The 15,222-nt window shown below is 34.8% G+C and overlaps 1 pseudogene; it reads left to right on the forward strand.

The window, feature by feature from the left end:
• The window catches only part of LOC109078990, a 62,368-nt pseudogene that overhangs the window by 17,664 nt on the left and 29,482 nt on the right, over positions 1-15,222 (forward strand).

Genomic DNA, 15,222 nt, shown 5'->3' on the forward strand with positions numbered 1-15,222 from the left:
TTTCTAAAAATCACATTGTATGAATTCATACAAAATCGCCACCGCATAAAACAGTCACGTTTTTTTGATGAGATCTGGTTGACATGGTATCTGTCCGAATGTGTATATGTATGTTGTGAATACAATTGGATACAAAGATAATTGTAAATAAAACTAGGTTGTTTTTGAAGCTTCAGCAGATGTTTTACACTTGTGCAGTAAGGTCAGGCGAGCTGATGTCTGTTTCAGGCGGCTGACATGTTTGACTAGGGTAAGCGTGATCGGTCTACTTGAGAATTTACAATGGGAACCCAAGACTAATGTTTTGATGGCTTGTATCTTTGGAAGGTATTTATTGAGGTAAAATGCTTGGCAAAATGCTCTGTTCTTTTCAGAGGGCATCTGGTGGAAACATGCGATGCAGTACTAAAGTCTATTCCAGCGCTGTCAGACACGGTTACTACAGAGACCTAACCGCTCTTTACGTCTGCACCTCTGATGCAGTGTTTAGGCCAGCGACTGAACTATGCACTGAGGGGCCTTATCTCATGAGATGAGTCACTATGGTAACTCATCATTTTAACATGTCCCACATATGTGGAGGAATAATCCAGGAAAACGAGTTCCATATTTGGTAAATGGTGCAGGTGGTTTGTCTGTTTTGCTCGATGGTGAATTTGGTGTTTTGACTTTTTTTATTTTTACTTATTCTTTTATTTTATTTATTTATTTTTTATAATGTTGATGTCATTACTGTCACTTTCAATCAATTTCATGCATGCATGCTAAATAAAAGTTTTTCTTTTTTGATCTTGTTCACTAAAATGAATTACATAAATTAAATTCACTATATCACCATTTTTACTACTGCATTTTAACTACTGCATTTTACTAACCTTTTTGATTTCAGATGGCACATAACAAAACATACTGTCACTTTTCATTTATCTATCTAGACTAGAAACTGAATTTGACCTTACGCTGACAGTGAAACGTCTGGCAACATAAAACTAACCTTTGGCTCTCCATGTCTGTGAGGGAAAGCAAGCACATCTTCATATACTATGCAAACAATCTTTCCCATCTTTTTTGGCATTGAAGATTGGATTGAAATTATATGTTCTTGAACGGTTCAGTATTTAATCACAAAGAGTATTTGTTCTGAGACCAGAGAGCTGTTTTAAATTATTTCTTGCCATTTAGGGAATTTTGCATAGTATGTTGTATTCTTCACGCTTCATGTCTCGGGTTAGTGCCGTCTGCTCATCTTCTTTCAGCATCAGATGGTTTTATTTGAAGAGGACCAGTCAGGCTAACTGGACAGATGTTTTTTTCCCCCTCAAATCTATACACTCCACATTATTACAAGCGCTTACGTTCCAAGACGATGATTTACTGCCAAAAGACGATTCATGAAACATCCTGTCACTTAGAGCTGAAAAACACAAACAAACATGTCACAGGGGTTCCTTTTTTGTAAGAGTGACTTGCGTGTAAATGAAGTACGTGTTCCCGTAGTTCTGATAGATCTGAAAGACGAAGGCTGGTGTGTATTTTGTGATCTGTATGTTTTCTGTGAAGGATGGGCTGCACTGATTCTGTTGTCTGAGGAAGGAAATCCTTTGAAGAGGTGCTGTAAAACAGCTCAAGGGTGCCTCACCCTTCTTATCTGCACTGTCTCTTTAAGTGATCGTTACAGTGTAATTACAGCATTAGTAAGTAAATAGGATCATTTCAGCAGGTATGTGAAGGAGCTACTAAGTCCTGAGATGAGAATGTCCAGTAAAAAATTATTTAGTACACGGTTGGTCAGATAAAAATATTGTGCTTTTTCCTTTTGGTGTGATGGTATTGGAGTTGCTTCTGTAAAAACTACTGTGTTTGGTTATGACTCTGTCTGGATGAGCGGCATTTGAAGCTATTACACACACTGCATTTAAAATGTTCATTTTAGTTATTTTTTTTAGTTAATTCCCTAGGAATCAAACCCATGTAGTGCCATGCTGGAATTGTTTCCTTTGTCAAGCATCAGATTATGGTTATCAGATTATGTCATTATTATGTTGAAAAGCTGCTGAAGACAACACGCTTTTGCATTATTTTAGCAGTTACTTGCAGTAATTATAGTGGTAGCCAGTGGCTCTTCAATGCTCACCTCTTCATTTCTGTGCAGAAATTAAAGTAAAACTGTTTGACAGATCTTCATATGTCCCTATACTTATCGTGTCTCCCTGACACCTCAAACAAATGCAAAAGTCTTCAAACCTTTCAAGTGATGACAATAATTTTTCTGACTGATGATGAACTCTCTCTTTGCTGAAGATCTGTTATTATGAAATATGCTACCTTTAAGTCATGTTAGGATAATCATGTGTATACTTGTACTGTTTTATATATATATATATATATATATATATATATATATATATATATATATATATATATATATATATACACACACACACACACGCACACACACAGACAAATATATATACTGTGGCTATAGGAAAGAATTGTCCCCTTTAAAATAATCACATTTTGTTGCTTTGCAGCCTGAAATGAAGACGGACACATTTTTTTGTTTGTTTGTTTTTTATCCAGCAGTACTTAATCTAGCTGTGCAACTTATAACATCCAAGTGAAAGAAAAATTGGAGAAAGGATCACCCCTTGTATCAGTATTTGGAGCACCTTTTGCTTTAATTACAGCCTTTAGTCTGTTGGGATTTGTCTCTGTCTCTTGTAGCTTTGCACATGTAGACTTTGGAATATTTGCCCACTCTTCTTTGCAGAACTGCTCAAATTTATTTAAATTTGATGGTGACTGTTTGTGGACTGCAGTCTTTAAGTCATTCCACAGATTTTCAGTGGGGTTTAATTCTGGGCTAGATCAAGCAAGGACATTCACCTTTATCTCCTTCAACCACTGTGTGCTCAGTTTTGATGTGTGCTCTGGGTCATTGTCATGTTGGTAAACAAGGTAAACATTCTTCCAATTGACAACTTTCTGGCAGAGGGCAGCAGATTTTCATCAAGAATTTGACGGTATTTCGCCCCATCCATTTTTCCTTCTATCCTAACAAGTGCTCCAGTCCCTGCTGTAGAGAAACACCCCCATAACAAGATATCACCACCTCCATGATTTACTGGAGGAATGGTGCTATTTGGACATATCATTTGGGGTTGAGGCCAAATAATTCAAATTGATGTTTCTTTTCTATACCCACTGTGTATGTGTGTGTGTGTATATATGTATGTATGTATGTATGTATGTATGTATGTATGTGTGTGTGTGTGTGTGTGTGTGTGTACGTAAAACTTTTATTAATCAAAAGTGACAGTTAAAATTTATAATGTTATAAAATAATTCTATTTCAAATAAATTCTGTTCTTTTCTCATCAAAAAACAATGTATCACAATTTCCACAAAAATTATTAAGCAGCACAACTGTTTTCAACACTGATAATGATCAGAAATAATTATTGAGCACAAAATCAACATATTAGAATGATTTCTGAAGAATCATCAACACTGAAGACTGCAATTATGACTGCTGAAAATTCAGCTTTACTATCAAAGGAATAAAGTACATTTAAAAATTTTATAATATGTTAATAATGTTTTACAATATTACTGTTTTTACTGTGTTTTTGAGCAAACAAATGCAGTATTGGTGAGTTTTTTTTTTTTTTTTTTTTATGTTTTCAAATCTCACCAAGTATGCAGTATACATGACTTTCAAGTTCATAAGTGCAAAGTTTCCAGAAGGTCTTGAAGGCAGTAAAAGTATTTCACATCTGAGAAAAAAAAAAAAAAAAAAAAAAAAAAAAAACACTATGAAAGATTCAAATTGGAAGACAAGATATTTACATGTTTAGGTTTTGGCTTATGATTGCTATCGCAGGTCTGATTTCATGTCACAATAATGCATTTCAACACTAATACTTGAAGGACATGTTTAGAAACTCTTGGTACAGTCTCTTGGTCAACTTTGCCCCCACAAGTGTTTTTGGTTTGAAATTGGATCTTATATAAGACATTTTAAAGCGGTTGATGTAATTTGGCACACACGCTCGTCTTTGAATTCATCAAATGCAGCTCCAATCAGTCCTGCGCCCAGGACTGTTGACACTAGCAGGAAATCAAAGTCCAGCGCGGCAGTCCTGCACTGCCCGAACCATGTGCTTGTGCATGAGGCAGCCTCCCGGGGAAGATTAATTAGTGTACACAAACGTGTGTGGATGTTTATACACCAGAGTGTGTTCTGAGATGTTAACATATCAGTCAGCTCTTGCTCTCCTTCACTGCCAACCACATGGCCAGACACATGTACACACACACGCACAGACATGTATATACTCACGCATGTATGTATGCGTATGCACACAAACAGAGCCACACGAAATAAAGTGGCCTTCTGTGCGCAAGTTACATATGTATTGATGCATAATAAGAACGGATTGCCTGAAAATAAAGATGTAAAGCACATAGATAACTACAAACGCAGTCCAAGCTTGCCATATTGAATTAAAAACAGGTGTCTTCATAGTTTGCATTCTTCCCAAACACAAAAGTGGTTTGACCTGAGCGGTTATGAGTGTCTATCGAGCCCTATCAATGCAGTGTCTCGGTGTTTCTGTATTTATAAACACGAGTGCACTTGGATGTGTGTGCTACAGACTACCACAGGCATAGCCCAACTATTGAAACCATATTTTCACCCTTTTCCTAGTACTTATTTTGAAGGGAAGCCTGTCGTACATCACACTTTTTATGGGGGTCTCTGAAATGCCTCAAACAAATCCCTCCTAAAACTGATGTGCGGTGGGATTGAGTCTTGCTCCTAAGTGTTGGAATAACAGCAAGCTTGTGTGGTTGAAAAATTGAATGAAAAGTGAGATCAGAAACCATTCATTACTATTTAACAGGATATCACTTGATGTTTAACATTTTAGTTACTTAGAAGGTCACTGTTGTAATGGTTTTAAAGTGCGCACTTATAAAAAATGAGCTTTAAGTAATGCACATAGTGATGTGGTGTTTTCTTTTGCTCAAAATGAGCATTGATGGAGGGTCAGGATAGTATCCGTCCTCTTCAGAAACCGAGGATTTGTCCGGCATCCGTAGTCATTAGTCATAATTAGCCGTAGTTATTTTTCCACTGCAATTGAACAATTAAACTTGAAATTGCTTTAAAGAGAGCTGGGAATTCAAATAAGCTGAATAATAGCTTTAACTTCCAATGACTGGAAAGCTCTCTCACAGTTTAGCAAGCAACACAGAGAGCTTAACATGTCACGTGAAACCAATGATAACAAATTTTTTACTCCGTATGAAGAAATGTAAGTGGTCTTTGGCTACATCGGCTAAATTATGCCTAGGGAGCAATAGCTCACGCTCAAATGGTCTTTCGTTTTACTTGTGAAGAAATCAGTGGTTTATGGATCTTAGGTGAATGAATCGTTCTCATTCACTTCCATGCACTGATTAATATTTTGTTAACCAAAATCACTTTCTGAATTGCTTTTTGAGTACATGACCTTATGCAACTAAAAGGTGATAAGGATTTTGTTAAATAGTTTTATTTAGGTTATTTTTGATTTGCTTTTCTGTATGCAAATACATTTTGGAGTCTCTAGATTGTAGATGTACATTTTTAATTTGAAAAAACAAAAAAAAGATAGATTTTTTTCCAGTTGATTGTTTTAATGAGCTCATAACACAATATAATACACTTGCTTGTTGCTGATGTAACTTATGAAAATCACTGAACAAAATGATAAACTAATCGGAACAAATTTTGAAATGTGAACTGATTCAAAAGATTTGGGTCATTTGGATGAATCCAAATCACTTTAGAAAGTCAGATTCATTCAAGTTAATTGGGCTGTTTGGAAAGTTCATGTATAGATAAGTGAACGTACTGAATGATCATCAGTTCAACTCCCTGTTCAACTTTTTCAAAGTACTTGTAAATCAGCTGATTTGGGTTGTTTTGGTTTTTCACTATAAAGAACCTTTTGTGCAATGGAAAGTTTCTGTAGACATTAAAGGTTCTGCCTTTCCAAATATAGCCTTTATTTTTAAGATTGTACGGCTCTAATAATGTTGGATAATACTCTTTTGTCATTATTTTATTTTAAGAATTATTGCTGTCGTTAACACTGTCACTATGTACATTATCATTGTGTTAATACAAGTTAGTAATTTTTCATGTGTTTCAGATTTCCGATAGATGTAACTAACTTTTATTGAAAATATACTTGCTACATTAATATGTTAATTATGTTAAAGCAAACAATTAATTTTTAGTGTAAAGCACACTTTTTTTCTTTTTTTAAGTTGTACTGTCATTTATCCGGTTATCTTTACTGTATAATCAAAATCCACTTAGCTAAATTTGTTTGCATCACTCTTATGGCACGTCTCACTTAAAAGCAGCTTCATCATTTGCTCTGAAGTGTTCAGTAGTGTACAAGAGTACATTTCCTTTGTTTAGGTGTAACATGAGCCCACATGACTTCTCCACTGTCCTTTATACATGAACGCTGAAGAATGCATCCCATGTAATTAATGTAATTGCATCCCGTGTAATGGGATTCTGTGAGAGGGGCTTGCGTGCAATTAGAATTGATTACATGGTGAGGAATGTGAACAGCATGTACATGTGGAGAATGATTATAAAAGCAATCTGGCCTTTTTTAAATTTATTTTAAGAAATGGGACACATATAGTTTTCTTTTAAACATATAGAGGGGTCCAAACATCTGATGCTACATTACGAAATCAAAATATAATTTAAAAGAGGGAAATATAAAAAAAAAGATGCATTTTTTTAAAACTCTACTGTATAGCTTTCCAATACACGCAGTTTGCTTCTCTTAGTTGTTCCCTCGTCTTGAAAACAACTTCTGTGGTAAGAGCCCTATAGACATGGATTTAGAGATGTTTTCCGGGTATGGAAGTGCTTCTTTTGGAATTTGGGTGTACTTGTCCTGATAGTTGCTGTAGGTAATCACGTGTCATAAATGGAAATAAGCTGGCTCAGAAATGAGCCGTAGCGCTCTGGAGCAGTCCAGCTTGTTATGGGAGTCTTATGTCTGTGATCAGATAGCTGCCCTGACAATATCCAGACCCCTTTCTGTTTCCATTACATATGGGAGAGGGGGGATCCGGCGCTTTAGTTCTACTCATTGGGTTTAGCAGTTGCTGAACTTGCTACAAAAGTTCACTCAGTCGACTCCACAAGAGTTCAAAGGCACCAATTTTTTAAATACATCCATGCGTTCATACTCATAGTTGCACTATACGTTAGCCTAAGTTATTGAGGAGCTGCTTGGCAGCATTTTGAAACTTAGGCCTATTTCACACAGTACACGAAAGCAGTGAATGTGCTGCATATTTATTTTGGCACCCATATTAACAAACGGTGGTATTCACACTGGCTTAGCTGTGCAGTGCTGTGTAGCAGAGGTGCAAGTAAATTTTTGCTGCCGATGACGTGCACTATTGTGCCGCATTCATAAAGCATTCAGAAATATATGTGTCAGTTGCGTCACGTGACACAGAACAGCAATAGGTCCAGCAGATATTCTCCAAAATGGCACCAGGGTGATGAGGATGAGACAAATTGTTGAATAAAGGTTTTTTTTTTTTCTTTTGCGCACAAAAAGTATTCTTGTAGTTTCGTATAACTGCGGATGAACCACTGATGTCACATGGATTATTTTACAGATCTCCTTGCTATGTTTCTGGACTTGGGAACATTTCAGTTGCGTTCTTGTCTATGCAGGGTCAGACAGCTCTCAGATTCCACCAAAAACATCTTAATTTGTGTTCTGAATATGAACGAAAGTCTTGCGGGTTTGAAACTACATGAGGGTGAGTAATCCTTTAAAGGGATAGTTCACCCAAAAATGAAAAATCTGTCATCATTTATTTACATTTAAGTTTTTCCAAACCTGTCTGAGTTTCTTTTGTCTGTTGATAGATATGCTGACTTCTATTGTGTGGAAAAATACTATGGAAGTCAATGGCTACTGTCAACATTCTTTAAAATATCTTCTTTTGCTCAACAGTAGGAAGAAACTCAGGTTTGGAGCAACTTGAGTACATGACAGAATTTTCATTTGTGGGTGAAATGTTTCTTTAATGTAGTATTGCAGAAATCACTTTGATTTCTAATCGGAGTCCCGGTTCTGTTATGCAGTGGAAACACATCAGCGTGAGTCTGCTGTTTTTTCACTTACAAACTGTGTGTGTGTGTTGTGTGACACAGAATTGGAGTTGAAATGCTTTACATTTTACTCAACTAAAATCTAATTCAAAACATGATGTCTCTATCTGATGTGATCCTGGGAGTTTGGCTCATTGTGTGAGTAAAATAGTAATAAAAACATGTAAGCATGTTATTCTATATTACTGATGTATTCTTAATTTACTGATAAAGAATGAATTGCAGGTGGCAGGCTAACCTGTGAGAAAAGCTTTAAGGTTGTCCAAAATCAACAGCATTATTTTCTAATCCTTCCACTGATAAGCAGTAAAACAGTCAAGAAAGAGAGAAAAACAGAGAGGACGAGAGAGCCAGAGAAAGTGTGGGATAAATAAAGAAAGAAAGAGCAAAAGAGCTGATGTCTCTGGAAACACTTGAGTTCTCTGTGTTGTTGTTCCTCGTCCGTCCAGAGCTCTAGGGAGCGTTTGGCTCAGGATGCTGCTTACACACTAATTACCTTATTACTGTAGCTCAGCAATATGGAACTGATCAAATGAGCTGCTTTTAGGAAAACTAGCTGTTCTATCAATGAGATTTACTCCTTAAAGAAAAAAAGCACACTACTGCACAGCCATCTATCTATCTATCGTTCTATTGTTCTATCATTCTATCTGTCATTCTTTGTCTGTCTATCTTTTGTTCTATCTGTCGTTCTCTGAAGAATCAAATTGGAGGGCAGAGTTTGATTTCTAAGTGTTTGAAGTGTTTCTTTCATAACTAGTTTTGTTGGTGGAGAAGACTAGTCAAATTGTCTAGAAAGAAAGTTACTGCTTATTAACTTATTTACTTCTTGTTTACAAAACTGCACCACAGCCTTGTGCTTACATGACTTAATAATAGTCATGCTGATATTCAGAACAAAAGTCCTGCTCGTGTGATATTACTTAATATTTCAAAAATTCACAACTAGCCGTGCTTTTACAAAGCTTGGTTCCCATGCTGGTACTCTACCTGATCCAGAGTACGAGGAAGAGGGATATTACGGTTACCTGAGGAACGAACCCACATCTGGATCTGTTTCCTCCTCTGCCCTGACAACACAGTCCTGCTTTCCATCTACCTGTCTTTGATATACTGCACCATTTGAATCACCTCACAGTACTAAAGGCTGCACAACAAGCAGAACTTCCACAATACTCCATAGATATGGCAAGGCAGTCCAACATGTTGTGCAAAAAAGTAAATGAATTAGTTCAATTAAATAAAAGACACACCCACCGATCGATCTGTCTGCACAGCGCCACTTCAATTCGAACTCACAGCTGATTTGTGACGAACTTGATGCAGGGCAACAACTCACTGTGTGATGTAGCCTATAGAATGCAGATATATAACCCTGTTTTGAAGGAATCTGGTGAACCAATAATTTGACACATTCATAAAGAGAGCCATTCCCTGTGTCTCAATGTTCATACTATCCATCCTTAATAGTATGTCAGATTACAGTGTATGTCCCAAAGCATAGTATGTTGAAAAGAGTATGCCAAAACTCCCTGGAGGGTCTTCTATTTTGGGTAGCTTTTTGAAGTGTGGATCTATACACTTTAATGGCTAATATTGCCCGCAATCCATTGTGCTTCGGTTCAGAACTACAAACACACACACACACACACAAAAAAAAAAAAATGTTAAAAAAACCTACGAAACATGGTTTGATGTGCACAACCTACAGTTAAGTAGAGAGATTTAGATAAAGGGGATTGAGTTACTAATAATCAACGCTTAACCTAGAGGAGGGCGCAGAATATAAAAGAAAATGGGGAAAAGAAAAACAATGCATTAAAATAAGGACAGCAATGTCCAAGTGAACAAACAGAGATTGTTAACATGATGCAAACAAGTTAGCTTTCGCCGAAAACTGCCATTTTGAATTTAAAATAGGCCATTTGTGTGATTCAGGTAGACCCAACACCTAGTGATCATAGTGGGAATATCATGGCATTCATTTTAATAGTATTTGTTTTTCTACCAGGTGGCAGAAATATTTCACTTAAAGGAAAACGCCACCCTTTTTCCATATTCCACTATGTTCTTCCCTCAACTTAGACAAGTTGATACGTACCTCTCCCGTCTCAGTGCGTGCACTTAATCACTGTAGCGTGCGGCGCCACTATGCTAGCGATTAGCTTAGCACCATTCATTCCTTAGAATCCTAACAGGTATGAAAACACTTTCATGTTTTCCCTATTTAAAGACGGTTACATGAGTAGTTACACGAGTAAATATGGTGACACAAAATAAACAGTGGCGATTTCCAAAGCGGATAAAAATGATGACTATAATGTATGGTGGAAGAGCACTTTGCAGCACTTCGACACCGAAAACTCCCCCAAACTACTCCTGAGAGTGGGAGTTTTTCAGGAGTGATGATATTACTGGGCCATTAAGAATGGCAAATTAAGAATTGGACCCCGAAACAACATTTGAGATGCTGAGATGCAAAAAGATTGGTCCACTGGTTAGTCAGGTTATGCTGTGCAAAGTTACATGACTTTTTAATGCACACTCAGGAATTAATTCGCAAAATTCATTTCCATCTCCCGTTATTCGCCTCAAGCGAGCGTAAAAACATTTTTTTTTTTTTTTTTGCGAATTAAGGAACTTTTTTTCTTCAAAAGTGGCATTTTGATCACCCGTTTCCGATTGTACTTCAAAATATGAAAAAAAAAAAAAACAGGGTAATGGAAACGTAGCTAATGACTTAAGACATTTACTTCCACCTACAGGCAGGTTTGGTTTCTTATTAAGAGTATCATTTAATTAGAAAATAATTTCATATTTACATATTAATAAAAAAACAACAACTAAAATCCATATTCATATCCAAATAAAAAATAAAATAAAAAAGATCTTTCTAAAGCTACTTTTTTTTGTAATAGCTATCTGTCATGCTTTTCTCATGTATACAATTTGCTTTAAACTATATTTTTTTGGGTAAATTCTCAGCCAAATTTGATGTGTGATTAATATTTGAATAATTAGATTAATTAATTGCCACATTGTGTAATTAATTAGATAAAAAAAAATAGCCCTAATATATATATATATATCTATATATAATATAAATATACATATATATATATATATATATATATATATACATATATATATACATATATATATATATAGACACTTTTGAAATCTTACATATACATATATTATATATATATATATATATATATAATATATATATATATATATACATATATAAGTATATATATATATATATATATATATCTATATATACATATACATATACATATATATAGATATACATATACATATATATATTATATATATATATATATATGATTACCACAATCAAGCTGATTAAGATACCCATCACCTCATGTAGTTATGTGTGTGTGAGTGTGTGTGTGTGTGTGTGTGTTTATGTGTGTGTGAGAGTGTGTGTGTGAGTGTGTGTGTGTGTGTGTGTGTGTGTGTGTGCGTGCGTGTAATGGCATGTTTACTGTATAAAAGCCTTTTAACTCTAGTAAACAAGTCCATATAAACTGCATTTGTTTGGTGTTTGAAAGCCTCTTAAGAAAGAGTGATAAAAGGTCTGTCATTGGTGTTTGACTGCTTGTTTAAATTAAACATAATCTTGACCTCAATATTGTAACGAGTCTGTAATTGGAACATTTCCCTGCTGATTTAAAAGACCAGCTTTTATAGTTTGGTACCCAGGGAAAGCTGGGTGTTGGATCTTTTTACGAGACTTTGTATGTCTGAACATTGTGATTAGAGTATTTACGCAGGCTATTTAAGAAATGAAACTTTACTGTTAGTCATGTTTCAAATTGTGATGAAAGCTATAAAGATGACTAACACAAATAAACTAAGGTTTTTAGCAGTCACGCCAATGGTCATTTCTGTCTTAAATTAACACTGTGCTGGCTGGTTATCTGCCTGTTGCTTGTGTTCTTGTGATTTTTTTTTTTATTTTTATTTTTAAGGTTTCATGTTACACATAAATCTTCATGAGAGAAATAGAACTTCTGCCCATGCATCAGTCAAAAATATTTATCGATTGAATTTAATATCTGAACAGATAGCAACTGGGGTTTTTTTCGGTACAAAAAATGCCAAGACTAGCCTATGATGTTAGCTGCTTGAATCCATACCAGACAGGATCTACAAACCTTTTTCACATTGTCTGTGCTGATTTTGGTGAAAAAATTGTGGGTTTAAACACACTAAAATGTGTTTCCTGAAGCTGTACTACATTCTTATTGGTAACTGCAAGTATAAATCAAATTAGCCAACATTTTTAAATAAACAAAGACAGAAGGAGTGTGGGAACTTTGTGGAAGATGGGACTTTGAAATTGTTATACATGCTTCTTAAAATAGTAGATTAAACTTTTAAAATCAACCTGAGGGTGCCAACTTAAAATGATGGGGTATCCATTTTTTATAAATGACCTTTAGCTCAGAATCTCTCATCGCTGACAAGATGGGGCTCCTTGTGCATCTGGTTTCATCTGCTTCCCTTTAAACACAGGAAATGAAGTCAAAGGGTAGTGAAATATTTGTGTTTATTTTTGCTGCTCTTAACAGATAGAATTTCCAAACATCTACCAACGGCTGTCAATTAGCAAAATCAAAATTATCATGTCTGTCTGTCTGGCAGATTTAAAAAATTTGCAAACTTTCTTTGATGCATTTTTTTGTTTTTTTTATTTCCTTTAATCTCCCCTGTTTGTATGTTTGATTTTAGCCATGCATCAAAAGAGAAAAAGTTTTCCCAAATTCATCCAGTCTTGAGTGTTCTTGTTTTCAAATATTTAAAAGTATAAAATTATATTATTATTATTATTATTAGTATTATTATTAGTATTATTATTATATTATTATTATTATTATTAGTATTATTATTAGTATTATTATTATAAAATTGACAATAATAATAATTCATTATTATTATTAAAATAATATTATTATTATTGATAGATATTCATTACTACTACTACTACAACTATATATATATATATATATATATATATATATATTATATATATATATAATATATATATATATATATGATATATATTATATAGGATATATCATATATATATATATATATATATATATATATATATATATATATATAGTATATATATATAATATATATATATATTATTGTTATTATTATTTTTATATAATCAACAATAGTCCAAAGTCCAAACTAAAATATGGAAATGGTTATTATGAAAAAAAAAAAGAAAGAAAAAAGAATGTATCAATGTTACAGCTGTGTCTGGGCTTTTTCCCAGCCAGGTCTTTAGACAAACTTTACAACTTTGCCGACTGTGCGGGACTGCACCTGATCTTTGGGCTGAATGCCCTTCACAGAAACCCTGACAACTCATGGAACACCTCCAGTGCTCTGAGTCTGCTCAAATACAGCGCCGGCAAAAATACAACATCTCCTGGGAGCTCGGCAATGGTGAGTCCTCAATGTTGCAGATTAAAAAATCTTTTACATTTTTTCTCTTTAAAGATCTTTTACATTATCTCTTGACATGATATCGGTTCTGTGATATGGAATGTTCTACAACTTCAATGCATGTATGAAAGAAAAAATTAAGTATCCTTCCCATCTTTAACTTGTGTGCAGTTGTGTAACTAAAAGTTTACAGGTTCAAACATTCACACTTCACACTCACTCCATTAAGTTCAAATTTGAAACATCAAAAAGCATAACAATAATCCACAAGTAATGTAATTAATCCACAAGATGTGTGTTTTATAAGGAACAAAATCCATCAGACATTTTTAACTTCAAATCTTTGCTTCCAGTCCTTTATCCTTAATATTGCTTTCTCCAGTGAAAAACATGTAATTTTGATGTCTGAATCAGGAGAGAAATACACACATAAAAAACAACAACAAAAAAAAAACATCTAAAAAAAAATATTTTTGTATATTTATATGAGAGAAAAACAGGGGATGTAATTTTTCATCACTGAAGGAAGCTTTATTATGGATTATGGACTAGATAGAAATATGTAGAAATTATAGATTTGTTTCTTAGAAGCAGACACCTTTTCACTTTACAAGATGTTAATTGATGGTCTGGAGTGGTGTGGATTACTTGTGGATTATTGTGATGTTTTTATCAGCTGTTTGGACTCTTATTCTGACGGCACCCATTCACTGCAGAGGATTTAGGAAATATTAAACATGATGGAATTAATAGGAAATATTGAAACAAGTTTATTTGTCACTGTCCTTGGTCCCTCTCTCTCTGTTTTATGTATCTTTATTCATTTTTTATTTTTTTTTATGCATGCATGTATGTATTCATGTTCCAGAAAGAAATGCTCTCAGAGTTTAGGGTGGGGGGGGTGGGGGGGGGAGGCCGGCGGATATGGGCTTTTGAAGGGGGATTTATGGGCATTTGAGAGAAAGCCCATAAATCCACACTCAGCAGCAACTATATTTGTTTTCTGGTGTCTTCTCATTGACCATCGTCCACTTGAGACACTTGTAGTGCTGATGTACAAAAGCTGAAAATAGAGAATTATGTTAAACTTTTTTTATAGAAACAGTTTTACCGGCGCAGTAAACATGAAACATGACCGACTTGGGCAATTCAGATGAGTTTAAAAATCACAGAGAAGCTCTGATCATTATTACATTACCCCCCACACCAAATAGGGCTTTTTGTCAGGAAACAAATTCACAAACCGAATCCAAAAGGACACCTGGTGACTTTGTAATCTGCTCTAAGCACTCATTCATCTATTGTCCTGTGCCAGACATGCTGCAAATTGCCCCATTCATGTTGCTCTTGTATCAAATGTCTCTCGATAAACACAAAAACAGCACAGAGTGTAAAACCTTTGACTTGAATAATTATGATCTTATGATGACATTGGTTCCTTTCATAAAATTAGACAGAATATAAGCTATGTTATTGACAGCATGTGTAGTCTGAAGTATCACACACTTTCCATACTA

Source organism: Cyprinus carpio, chromosome A13 (assembly GCF_018340385.1).
Source record: "Cyprinus carpio isolate SPL01 chromosome A13, ASM1834038v1, whole genome shotgun sequence".
Taxonomy (NCBI): Eukaryota; Metazoa; Chordata; class Actinopteri; order Cypriniformes; family Cyprinidae; genus Cyprinus; species Cyprinus carpio.